Raw genomic sequence first — 12,602 nt, forward strand, 5'->3', positions numbered from 1 at the left:
GAATGGACTTGTGCTGTGTCATTCAAGAGGCAGAGATTAGGTCAGGTGACCAGGTGACACCAGGAGGCAACAGTTAAGAGGGAAAGTGCTTTCAGCAGGTGACATATCAGAGATGATGGAGTTGATACAGGTGGAGATGACTCTCTCTCTGTGATACTCCGTCATGTCGTCCTGCCTTTATTATTCGCCCTGGTGTTTGAACATGATATTTAGTCTCACCTGGGCAAACGTCCTCCACAGTTCTTATGGAGTTCTTTAGAGGTTTATGTTAAAGCAACTCACTTTGATTAGTTTGGCTTCTTTCTGCATTTTGGTGAAATAGAAATTTATTTCAGTCTGCAAAAAAATAGCAAAAAACAAAAAAGCAGTTGCTCCCAACAACAACAGAAGAGTAAAAACCAGACCACTGCAGCTGTCCTCTGTATAAAACCCAAACGTATTTGACATGTATGACGTATAACACAGTGAAGTTGCATTGTGGGTAATGTAGGCACCAAGCTTTAACAAGGAAGAAGAATGTGTGTAAGAAAAAAAGTTCAGCTGCATCGAATTTGATCGTCTCTGTTTTAAACTGTCGTGAGTTTTACAGTGTTGCGAGTGCTCTGTGAAATGTATATTCCCCAAGACACGTAGTTTTTCTTTTACTTTTTTCTTTTGGATACTTTACCTACTTTAATTCACTTTTGACTTGATATGTGATATTTATGTTTTTAAGAACAAGTTTAGAAGCTTTTATTTAATAAACGGTGGATTAACGGTGGTCTAAAAATTGGATTTGATTAATATTATATTCCCCTGTACTTCCTGACAGTATGTGACATGTTGGAGTGTATGTGAACATTTACTGGAAAACAGATGATGCATTTTACCAGTCGTGTGTGTAGCTGCATTCTGCTTTGCATAAAACCAGTCTGACACAGTGACAGTCAGGGGCCAGTTTGACACAGAGATGTTTGTGCTGTAGTTTGATTTGTCACAGAGGTCAGCGGGGACAAGGTAAACTTCGACAACAGCATGCAAAAGGAAAAGTTCTGCAGCAGATGTTTTTAAAAGCCACCAGTGTCACAGACAGTGTGACATGTCGCCAGGTCTGATTGATCTGCTGAGGTTAAATCTCTCTTCCATTTGTCTCAGTGTGGGTGTTAACGACAGGACTGTTGTCAGATGTGTTCACATGTAGGTGCCGCTCTTAACTTGTGTAGATCCTGTACTGTATTCTCTCTGCTGAAGGATACCTGAACTGTGAGATCATGGCTGAAAAGGACCGAGTTAAATTTTTACTTTTAATATCTTCTTTCTCTTCCTGCTTCTCTCATTCCTGAAGTTAGTTTTTTTTTTTTCTGTCTGGTCTCTGATGTAATCTCTCCTCCCCCACTCGCTCCCGGTTTCACCCCAAAAACCACTCCCTGTTCTTGTGCCTCACGTGCAGACACACACACACACACACACACACACACACACACACACACACACACACACACACACACACACACACACTCACTCACTCACTCACAGTACAAAGCGCTGAGTATGCTGGCTAACATAAATCAGGGCCTTTGAGGTTTGTTGGTGATTACTATGCTCCTGTTTACTTTCGAGCACCTACACACATCTGTTTTACATTGAGATATTAATATATGAGCGTATGTGCACGAGGGCCCTCACAGGGAGTTTGGTCTGTGTACATTTTGTTCCTGGGGGTTGTATTTCTCAGTCGACTCCCAGGACAGGACTCCACGTGGCACAGCTTTTTCTCTGTTTCTCACTCTCTTCACATGGCCTGACACGAGCAGCTGAGCTGAGACACAAACTCTGGTTGACATGTGACGTTCTGCCGCGGGATGAAAACTCCTTCCTCTGTTTCTTTTTCGTTTTGTTATCAGTTACTTTTTTTTTTTCTTCATCTTTTAAACCAGCCCAGTAGGACACTGGGTTAGTGTCACTGTAAACACAAACATGCACAGACATGCCTGTGGCCACTGCTCACTGTTACCACCATCTGCTGTAACCGGCTGGTATTACAGAGCGCTGCATCACTGAGCCTCACCAGGGGGTTTCAGACTCTGAGGTGAGAGAGACAGGTGCATGTTAGATCTAAAAACAAAGCTCATGGAGGCAGTGAAGGTGCTGAAACTGTTAGTACCTGTTTACAGAATAACAGAGCTTCTTCTCAGAGTTCGAGCTCGGTCAAATGTGAAAACACAGGCGCGATGCACATAAAACCTGTTTGCATAAATTTGTGAAAATGACATTTATTTATTTTTGAAGTGAAAAGAAATAAATACCTCACCTGCAGCAAACTGACTTTAAAAATAGCTTTTCTTCAAATGTTAATTTACTGTTTCGTGGAAAAAAGAAAGTGATTGCAGAATATGCACAAATTAGGGCACCTACCAATGCTGATTGTTCTCTTTTCCGTTGCTAACAAAAGCCTGATGTTAGTGGGTTTTTCGACCAGTGGAAAAGGGGCTTAATTCAGTGCTAAGTAACCCCCCCACCCCTGGCAAATACCACAGCTTGCAAACGCCTACGGTTGTGTGTCAGTTTATTTTATTTAACCTTCATTTTACCAGATCTGTTCTGCTGCAGAAACAAGCCTGTTTTCACCTTCACTGCAGGACGTCTGCCTCCAGAACATTTAGTGTTATCCGTTCTTCCCTCTGTGCAGTGTTTCCTGTGACACACCACCGCACAGCAGAATATTTCCACTCTCATGTATAACGGTTGCCAAAGAGGGTGGGGAGGTTACCAAGTACTGATTTAGTAGGATACCCAAACTTTGGTACATGCCACATGAAATAAAAACTAACATTAACATTTGAAGAAAGGCCACATTTTCACTTTTCACTGTGTAATTTTCCCGGCAGGTAGAAATATAGCTGTATTTTTAGATTCACTGACACGGAGGATGATCTACAATCGTCCATAAATCTACTTAGAAATCAGAGAAGAAAAGATTCTCCTTAAAGCTGCAGAACTTGTCTGTGAATCACCGTTTTTAAGGTTTCTTCAGTGTCAAGGTCGTCCAGTGATACTTGTCCGTACGTCCATGGACACACTGCAAACAGGAGCGTCTCTGTTATTTCAGCAAACTTTTAATGGTGCAGGTTAGATGTAAACAATTCCAGGCCCACAGTGATGAACTCACTGAATCCATGGCAACGTCATACTCACCGTCTGAATCCCCTGAACCTGTCAGTGATTATTTACACAGAATAACAGGAGTGACAAAATGAATTTATATAAACTGTTGTCATGTGACACATCACATGCAGCATAGTGTATATGTAGTATAATATTTGGAAACCCCTGCTCCACACTGACTGAACTTCGTTACCTGTGCTGATGCAAATCCTGATCAGCTGACCTGCCTTAACGACCTGCTGTAACCCCGTCAGATCTCCCTGGAGACAGAGCGCCTGGGTCCTCGTCGCGTGGACGGCCTGAGGAAGGAGGATGAGGAATGGCAGAAGAAGGCTCACGCCGCCGTTCTCTCCATACAGGACCTGACCGTCAAGTTCTTTGAAACCACGACCCGGGCTCAGAAAGGTAAACACAGACTGGAGGCATTTCCTGTCTTTATGAAGCAGCGTGGGGCTTCGTCTCTGCTGCGACCTTTGACCCTTTGTATTGAGTTGTTTACTCCATAACAAGGTGCAGTTAACAAACCGTGCAGACATCATTTTAAACCAACATTCATCTCTGACCTCTCACATACTGGAGCGAGAGTCCCTCTCTCTCCAAAAGTATTTTAATCCCCAAACCATCTCAGCTATGCAGAGAAACATGTCAGCCGACGGCTGTTCAGGCTTCACTGAAGGTTTCACTGAGCTGCACTTTGCACACTCTGCTGTTCAATCGATTAATCGATCAGTCTAGAACAGCGGTTCCCAACCTTTCCCAGCTCGTGGCTCCACTTGAAAATCTCAAAAATACATTTGACCTCGGAACAATACAGCACCGAAATCACATGCGCTTTCTTTTTTAATGATAATCAAAGAATGTATTTATCCATTATCTATCCATTTTAATTCTCCAGCAAACAAGTATATACGATTTTTTCCGGCCAGTGACAGCAAGTTCCTTTCATTGGCTTATCACAGTGATGGGCCTTAATACAAGAAAAAAAAAAAAAAGGAAAATATAGTGAAAAATGTTCATCACAGTTTCAGTCCAAGCTGACGTCAGAGATATTCAGTTTATAATGATGTAAAACAGAGAAATCCTCACGATTGAAGTGACACCTGAGAATTTGGGCATTTTTCCTTTTTAAAAAAGACTCAAGATGAGGAACTGGTATCAGAATAGTAGCCAATTAATTTTGGGTTCATCCACTAATCGACTGATCGATCGCTCTAGTCCATTTCTGACAATCTGTGTATGTGTTGCAGCTCTGTACGAGCGTATGCGCGCCGACCAGAGGAAGTTTGGTAAGTCGGCGTGGGCCGCAGCCGTGGAGCGCATGGAGCGGCTGCAGTACGCCGTCTCCAGAGAAACTCTGCAGCTGATGAGGGCCAAAGAAATCTGCCTGGAACAGAGGAAACACGGCCTGAAGGAGGAGGTAACACACGACACACTGATGCCTCTCACTGATGTAGACGAAGACGTGTGTGTGTGTGTGTGTCAGCGTCTGGTGTGATTTTAAAGAGCCAGTGATGCTCAGTGAGTTTGTCAGAAGCCACTGAGAGACGAGTTGAGTGAGTTAAGGGGAAAAGCGAGATAATGGCTGTTAGAAAAGTGACCTCATGGCTCAGACATCCTGTAATGGAGTCAATAACATCCTGGTGCACAGCAGTGGAAATGACTCATTGGGAATGACTGTTGGGGTCAAATGTTTGTTTTACATGTGAAAATCACAAACTGCAGTATACCTGCTTTAAACTGAAGTGCTGCAGCTCAGGAGAGAGGAAAACTGCCTCAGGTTCAGTTTCCACTGGGACACGTGTTAAAAACAGATGCACAGTCAGGTATCGCTGCAAACCACGGTGGAAAATCACCCAGGCTGCAGCGCGCACACACCCTTTACCCTGTGGAAGAGTAATAATGTGATCGTGTGGCTGTGGATTTAGATGCAGAGTCTGCAGGGTGGGGAGGACGCCATGCTGCGTCTGGACCAGCTGGAGGCGCTGTACTACGAGTTACAGCTGCAGCTGTACGACATCCAGGCCGAGGTGCTGCGCTGTGAGGAGCTGCTGCTCACTGCTCAGCTGCAGAGTCTGCGCAGACAGATGACAGGTGAGCAGCTGCTTTGTTTCTGTGACTGTAGCTACCAAAGATATGTTGTAAAGGTTTCCATCAACAAGTTTTTCATCAGAGAACACGTTCCACTCAGTTCACATAAACTCTTTAAAAACCAAAGATAAGTGAATTTTTCAGGTTATTTATTTATTTGACAGAGAAAATGCAATTTAACACAGTTTCAAAACAAGGCATGAAACTAATGTGTTGCACAAAGAGTTCATAACTGTTGCAAATGCTAATTCTAATTAGCTAGTGCTAATTCTCGACTCCTGTCCTGATATAAAAAAAATGTTTGTTTTGTGTTAATGTTAAAAATTAACATTGGACAATATGTGCTGTTCAAAATCCAGTAGCATTGACATTAAATGAGATCTCTGAATTAGGGCTGAAACTAATGATTATTTTCATTATCAAGTCCTCTGCTGATTTATTTTTTGGGTTACATTTTTCCATTCATAGTGACAGCTACAGTCAGAGATTTTCTTTATTAAATCTACTTTTTTTTGTCTATAAAATAACTTTTTTTTAAAAAGTGAGATTGCCATTTTCTGTTTCTCCTTGTCTTTATTCTGCTTTTTTGATTCACAGTTTAAAACCCAAAGATTCACTTAACTGTCAAGTGGCAAAGAGGAGCAGGACATCTTTAAATCTGAGAAGCTGAAATCAGATATTTTAATATTTTTGCTTGAAAAATAAAAAAATATCTGATTTCAGCTTCTCAACTTTCAAAATAGTTGCCAATAAATCTTCTGTTGATCAAATAATTATTGCAGCTCTACTGTGAATCTTTATTTTTTACGAAACGAGTCTCAAACAGCTGTAGTTTCTAAAGAGCTGCTTGATTTATTGATTTTACTACTTTACGCTCCTTCAGATAAAAAGACAGTAAGAAAACATTTAATTTAAACTCAAACAGCAGCAGCTAAATAAAACCTCCCCAGCACCAGCGTCACTCATTAACAGGTAAATGAACGGGTCGTATCTCCTGTACGAGGCGGCGTTTTGATGCATCTGTCCTGATGTTGTCTCAGAGCGACAGGACGAGGTGGTGTACTACGACGCCTTTGAGAGCCCTGACGCCATGAAGGGAGTAGAAGACCCTGCGACGCCGCCATCCCCCCTCAGAGACGAAGAGCTGGGCGTCCTGCAGCAGAGGACACGGCAGCTCGAGGCCCGCCGCGGCCGCATCACCGCCAAAAAAGTCTACCTCAAAAACAAGAAGGTAAACGCTGACCATCAACGACGAGGTCGGGTTTTGGCGGCTCTTTGAAGACAGCTCTGGGAAAGTGCAGCAGACTTATGTTTTTTCTTGTTTGTTTGTTTTCTTTCATAGGAAATCTGTATCGTCAATCACAACCAGAAGATTCAGCAGCGCCAAGGTGACGGCAGTTCTCTTCAGACACTGCAACAGGTGAGACCCAAAGATTTCAGAGTCTGTAGCTGCATCTGACAAACTGTATGGACCATATATGAGCTTTTCCATATTTACTACACTGTTAAATACAATAAAGAGGGTTTAAAAGCTTTGTCAAGCAGCAGGAGGACTGGGTTTTTAAGGATACTCGCCCCAGAGTCGAGCCACGAGTTGCTTTCTTGAGGTGGACACAAGGTGACGTGTGATGGGAGCCATGTCTGGTTGTTGTTATAGAAACGCTTTGTTCAGCTGCCAGAGGAAATGTTTACCACAAGGATGTTTAACTGGGACAGAGAGAGAGGTCACTGCAGTGTTGTCTCTTTCTGACTTGCGTTTCATTTTCAGTGTAATAATAAAAAAAGATGAAAGTTTTCTGATGAATAATGGTAAAGCTGAGAAATCAGATCCAAATCAAAGACGGTGGAGGTTCTTGTTCACTCAGTTGAGACCTGGTACTGAACATCTGGAAGACAGATGTGACAGATGTTCCTGAAAAGAAGCTTTGTTTGTTTATTTTAATGATCTTGGTGTTGAGGATGAATTTCATGTTGTATTTTCTTGCACCAGTGACCTGAGGAATCATCTGCTTCAAGTTTGATTAGTTCTTGCTTGTTGGGAGGATGTTGTGTTGTATGTTGGATTTACTCTTGATTTCTTTATAATCTAATTTGCCAATCGATCATTTTGTTTGCTGTTGTTTGGAAGCAGACCAAGACCAAGTGTTCTGGGTTTCGTCCACACTGGAGCTGGATTGACTGTTTTCACAGCAGCTAAATCAAACCGCACTGAGAGTTAGCTTGTACCGAAACCGAACAGTTAGTAACTGCAGAACCTAAAAATAATTACATCACATCTTCTCTGTTTCGTGTTAAGGGAGAAGCTGAAGACGATGATGAAGCCAAACGAAGCGCCAGAGTGAGTCAGGAGAGGCAGAGGACTCTGGACAGACTTCGCAGCCTCAAACAGGTGAGAACTCAGACGCCCACAGACCAGAGTTCAACCGGTCTCTTCTGATGACGACCACTTCTCTCTGAATCCACATTCACTTTGCCCCCCCCCTCCCCCCACAGCGTTACCCAGGTCAGGTGACCCTGAAGTCCAGCCGGCTGCGTCTCAGTCAGACTCACAGTCGGAGGAGGGCGGGACAGCAGCCCATCACCCAGGCGGCCAGCGTTCAGACCGACTGTATCTCCGACCTCCCACAGCTCTCTGCCCCTCCCCCACCCGACGCCTGCAGCTGTGACAGCGTCTCTCTACCAACCATTGACCTCCAGAATCTCGACTCCTCGCCTCCCTTCCTCTCGCTGCCTCCCCTCTCAGCTTCCCCGTCTGTTCTGTCACTGGGTCCTCCACCTCCTCCACCCCCTCCTCCTCCTCCTCCTCCTCCCCCACCTCCCCCACCCCCTCCACTGCCCCCTGCCTCAGAGGACCAGCAGCAGGGTGAGGACGGGGAGAAGAACCCCACAGGAAGCCCGGCGCTGCAACGCACATGCGAGTCTGAATCCTCCTCGCTGCCCCTGGCTCCGTTTTCCCCTCGGTTCTTCGACAGCAGTCAGCTGCTGACGGCGAGGAAGAAGCTGAGGAAGACGTCCTCGCTGGACTCCTCACAGTGGAGGAGAGGTGAGGAGGAAACTCACCGTCCTCATTTTATCATATCAAATTAAAAGCGTTTGATTTAAACTAATATTCCTTAAGATTTCAGTCCTGTACTAAACGGTCTAATGCAGTTTAAGGTTAACCGTGGTGTCGGTGTGTGTGTGTCTGCAGCGAGCTCCCCCATGGACGAAGTGCTGGCCTCTCTGAAACGGGGCAGTTTCCACCTGAGGAAGGCCGAGCTGCGAGTCCTGGCCCCCGACCCGGACGACGACAGCAACAACATCCTGGCTCAGATCAGGCAGGGCGTCCGGCTGAGGAAGGTCCGGACCCGGCCGGAGCAGCAGCGTCACGCCAAAAGCTTCCCGCACTCCGCCGACGCTCTGACCCGCAGCATCCACGAGGCTCTGAGGAGAATCAAAGAGGCTTCACCAGAGTCCGAGTCTGAGGACGAAGGCCTGCCGTGCACTGACTGGGAAAACTAGTCGAGAAGAATTTTTTAAAAACTTCTGCGGACAAGCCGGGGTCAGATCTCCTGGAGACACCTCGGTGCAATTCATTGTTTGTTTGTTTTTTTTTTTTATATCAGACAATGGCTCGGATTTTTTTCATACTTCTGCATGTTGTTTGTAAAGACGGACCACTAGTCTTTGTTTTTAATTTTATTTTTTTTTAATGTGGCATTCTTGTTGAGGATACAACCTCTAACCTCTCACATCGGAGCCGTTCTGTACTGTAGCTCGCTGTGATGGGTTTGTTTCAGGAAGTGAGTGTTTAGTTTTTACGTTTCTCTCACTCTCAGTGACACAGGAAGAATTCAGACTGTCTCTACTGAACACGATCTGTACACTCTCTATATTTCATTTCATAAAGATGGATACAGGACACTTCCTGCTTACTTAAAGGAATAATTTGATACTTTGGGAAATGCAGTTACTGAATGTGGCTTCATATTTTGCATATAGAAATGAAAAAATATAAGCATATTTCCCAAAATGTTGAACTATTCCTTTAATTTTCTACTTACTAGAGGTGGAGCTGCCACAGGATTGATAGTTGCACAGTTTGGATTTTGGCTCATTTTCATCCTCTGGTGGAAGGAAAACCAAAACCAGCATTGACTTGTACATTTGGAGAATCAGCCATTCATGTTTTAGCATTTTCACTTTACAAACAATGAATAGATACGAATAGAAACAGATGTATGTAAAGGAAAATATGATGTAACAAGAGGAAAGATATTTAAAAAAAAAAAAAAAAAAAAAAAATCATATCATCTAGTTGAGAGGTTTTCAGACTGTGAGGCCTCCACATGGAGAAACTGAAGGGGCCACAGTTAACATCAAAAATCGCTCCTCCTTCTCCGAGCCAGATCTGAACTCACAGTTTAACGTGCTGTAGCTGATAGAACTGCAGAGTGTAGATGAGAAAGTTCATGTTAGGATGTGATCCAAATAAACCTCTTACCTCCAGCCCACACAGGATCACACTGAGGCTCGGCCCAGCTGGATCAGAAACACAAAGTAAACTTAAATATTTGCTCATTCTGCGAGTTTATAAGAAGCTGGGAGCTTTACTTTAACTTCGCGAGGAGCAGCCTGAAGACAGACGCTGTATTTCCAGAGATAAAGATATAAAACAACAGTGGGAACATTAGCATGAAAACAGCTGTAGTTCTTCATATAAAACCTTACCCGTTGACTTGTGCATCTTCTGCTTTTCATCTTCTAAAGATGCCGTTAACACCAGGTCAGTATTTTGAGTAAATATATAAAACATTTATATTTCAGAGCCTATTGAAATATAAGTGATTACTTGAATCTAGATTTCTCTGATGGGCTGTTTTTACTGTCACTTTCTGAATTGAAAAAAATGGGCAAATGGATAAACAGTAATATGACCTCTGATCAATACTGAGCTCCACTATTAAATTAGACCCAATTAGACCCGGTAACACATGACAAACGGTGGTCATGAAATTTTTATTTTTTTTTCCCAGATATTATGATTAGAGCTCTAACGATTACTTAAATTGATGGACGGAAAAGTGATCTGCAATTATTTTAATAATCGATTTATTAAGTTGTTTTTTCAAGCAAAGACTCAGATTTTTTTCTGGTCGCAGCTTCTCAAAAGCAACGATTTGCTGCTTTTTTTTCTGTTTTATAATATTGAAACTAAATATTATGTATTATAATATAATACAGTTTTTTGGTTGGTCTGACATATTAACTTGGGCTTTAGGAAATTGACGGGCAATTTTCTCTATTTTATAAACAAAATCAATTAATTGAAAAAATCTGTCACAAGATCTTTAACAAATAAAGAGGAAGTGGGGAAATGTTTACGATTTACAAATACCCCTATTTAGTGTTTAACAGCAGCTTCCTCACTCTTTTTAAAAGGCTTTAAACACACATATAAACAGATGTGCAGCAGTGTGGACTCATGATAAAGGGACGTTTTTAGATGCAGCACATTGATGCCTGTTTGTTCAGCTGAAAACTTTACTGCCCTCTGCTGGTGACAGACGCAGCTCCTGCTCTACACGCCTGACAACATTTGGGTCATATGTGATGTTTGTTTATTTTGTTTGTTGTTTTTTTTTTTTTTTTATTTACCCGAGTCTCTCTCTCTCTTCTCTCTCTCTCTCTCTTTATGTTTCCACTGCCTTGTTTTTGTTTTCCTTAATGGAGTTGTTGTTTTGAGTTTGTCGTGTACGTGTGATTTTATACCTTATGATGTATGAACAGTGTCAAACCCATCTGTAACTGAAAAACTAAACTCACATTCTCCTGTATTTAATAAGTCATGCACCGAATATCACAGCTTCATTTAAAGGAACAGTTCAACATTTGGAGAAATTTAAACATTTATTCTCTTTGTCGATGAGAAGCTCAGCATTAAGACTGGAAACAGGAAGTCTCAGTCAGTCTCCAAATAATAAAGGATTTCAGCTCTATTGACAATGCAAATTAATTTATTATACTTAATTAACTTGCTTTATTTTAATTGGTGTTACTGTAAATAGTGTCCCTAAAGTGTATTTACATTTAGATAGGGTCGCAAATTGTCATAGCTGTTTACCAAATTTACCCTGGAACAGAAAGAGTCACAAATTTTGATAGATGTGATAGAACTGTAGTGGACGGATCTGACTCTCTCCTATTTATTTGATCTTTTACACATCACTGTGGAAGTCCATTTCTGTCAGAAAAAAAAATTTATGATTAAAAAATATTCATGGTAAATCAAATTAAGAGATAAAAATAAGTTAATTACAAAAGTTATTTTTTACTTACAATGTCAAATATTTGACTTTTTAACTCATAATTTTCAGTTTACAGCAAATTTATTATTAAAAAGTCAAAAAAATTTACTTACTGTGGGAAATGTTTGACTTTTTATCTCATAATTTTGATTTACCATGATTATCATGAGTACTTTTGTTCTTTTACTGATGCAAATTAGCTTCTATACATTGTTGATGCTGATTAAAACATTAGAATTTTACTTTCCACACTCAGGTAAAACCACAACTTGTTGGTTTTGTACAGGTTAGATAAAACATGTTAATTACTGATCTTTACAGATGCTGGTAGGTGGATTTCGTTACCAGGCGAGTTGTTTCCCTCTGTTTCCAGTCTTAATGCTATGCTAAGCTAACAGGCTGCTAGTTGTATTGATCTTCTCATCCAGCTCCAAATAAAGGTAAAAAAGTTTATTTCTCTTAATGTTAAACTTGCTGAAAACACAGAGTTACAGCTATCAAACAAATAAACTGCTGCCTAGTTAAAATTGCCATGACACTGAACATTTTCTCACGCAGTGCGACACATTCCTGTGATTTGTCTGTAAAACACAGATGTTTACTGATATTAAACATTTTTTTAGATCAGGTGTAACTGTAACCTTGGCAACAGATATTTGACTTTGCTCAGTAACTCCCTCACACTTCTCGCAGTCCTTTTCTATTTGGCTTTCATGTGTTTTTTTAACCTCTGTTTGTTTAACATTTGTAGAATTCAAATTGTGACTCGTAGATTTTCTCTCCTCCCTGAACATGACACTAGTTTGACCTGTGACCTTTATGACCTTATGCATGTGACCGGTTTGAGGACGAACCCATCACAACGTAAGTGCAATAATGAAGATGACAAAGTCATTTTATGAATTATACTGTAAGAAAATGTAAATCATGGAAAATATATCCGCATGCCTAAATGTATTGAAGTATTTATTGAAACTTCATATTTTAAAGAATTTTTAAAGCATACAAATGTAAATGTACTTTATAAGGTTTTTTTTTGTCACTTTCTGTTTCCTATCATGACATTCCTCTCTGCTTTCTATA

The 12,602-nt window shown here is 41.5% G+C and overlaps 1 pseudogene; it reads left to right on the plus strand.

Annotated features, from left to right (window-relative positions):
* Window positions 1-10,853, plus strand: part of LOC111239044 — a 33,556-nt pseudogene extending 22,703 nt beyond the window's left edge.
* Window positions 10,854-12,602: the final 1,749 nt, after the last annotated feature.

Source organism: Seriola dumerili, unplaced genomic scaffold (genome assembly GCF_002260705.1).
Source record: "Seriola dumerili isolate Sdu_G_001 unplaced genomic scaffold, Sdu_1.0 BDQW01001845.1, whole genome shotgun sequence".
In the NCBI taxonomy this organism is placed as follows: Eukaryota; Metazoa; Chordata; class Actinopteri; order Carangiformes; family Carangidae; genus Seriola; species Seriola dumerili.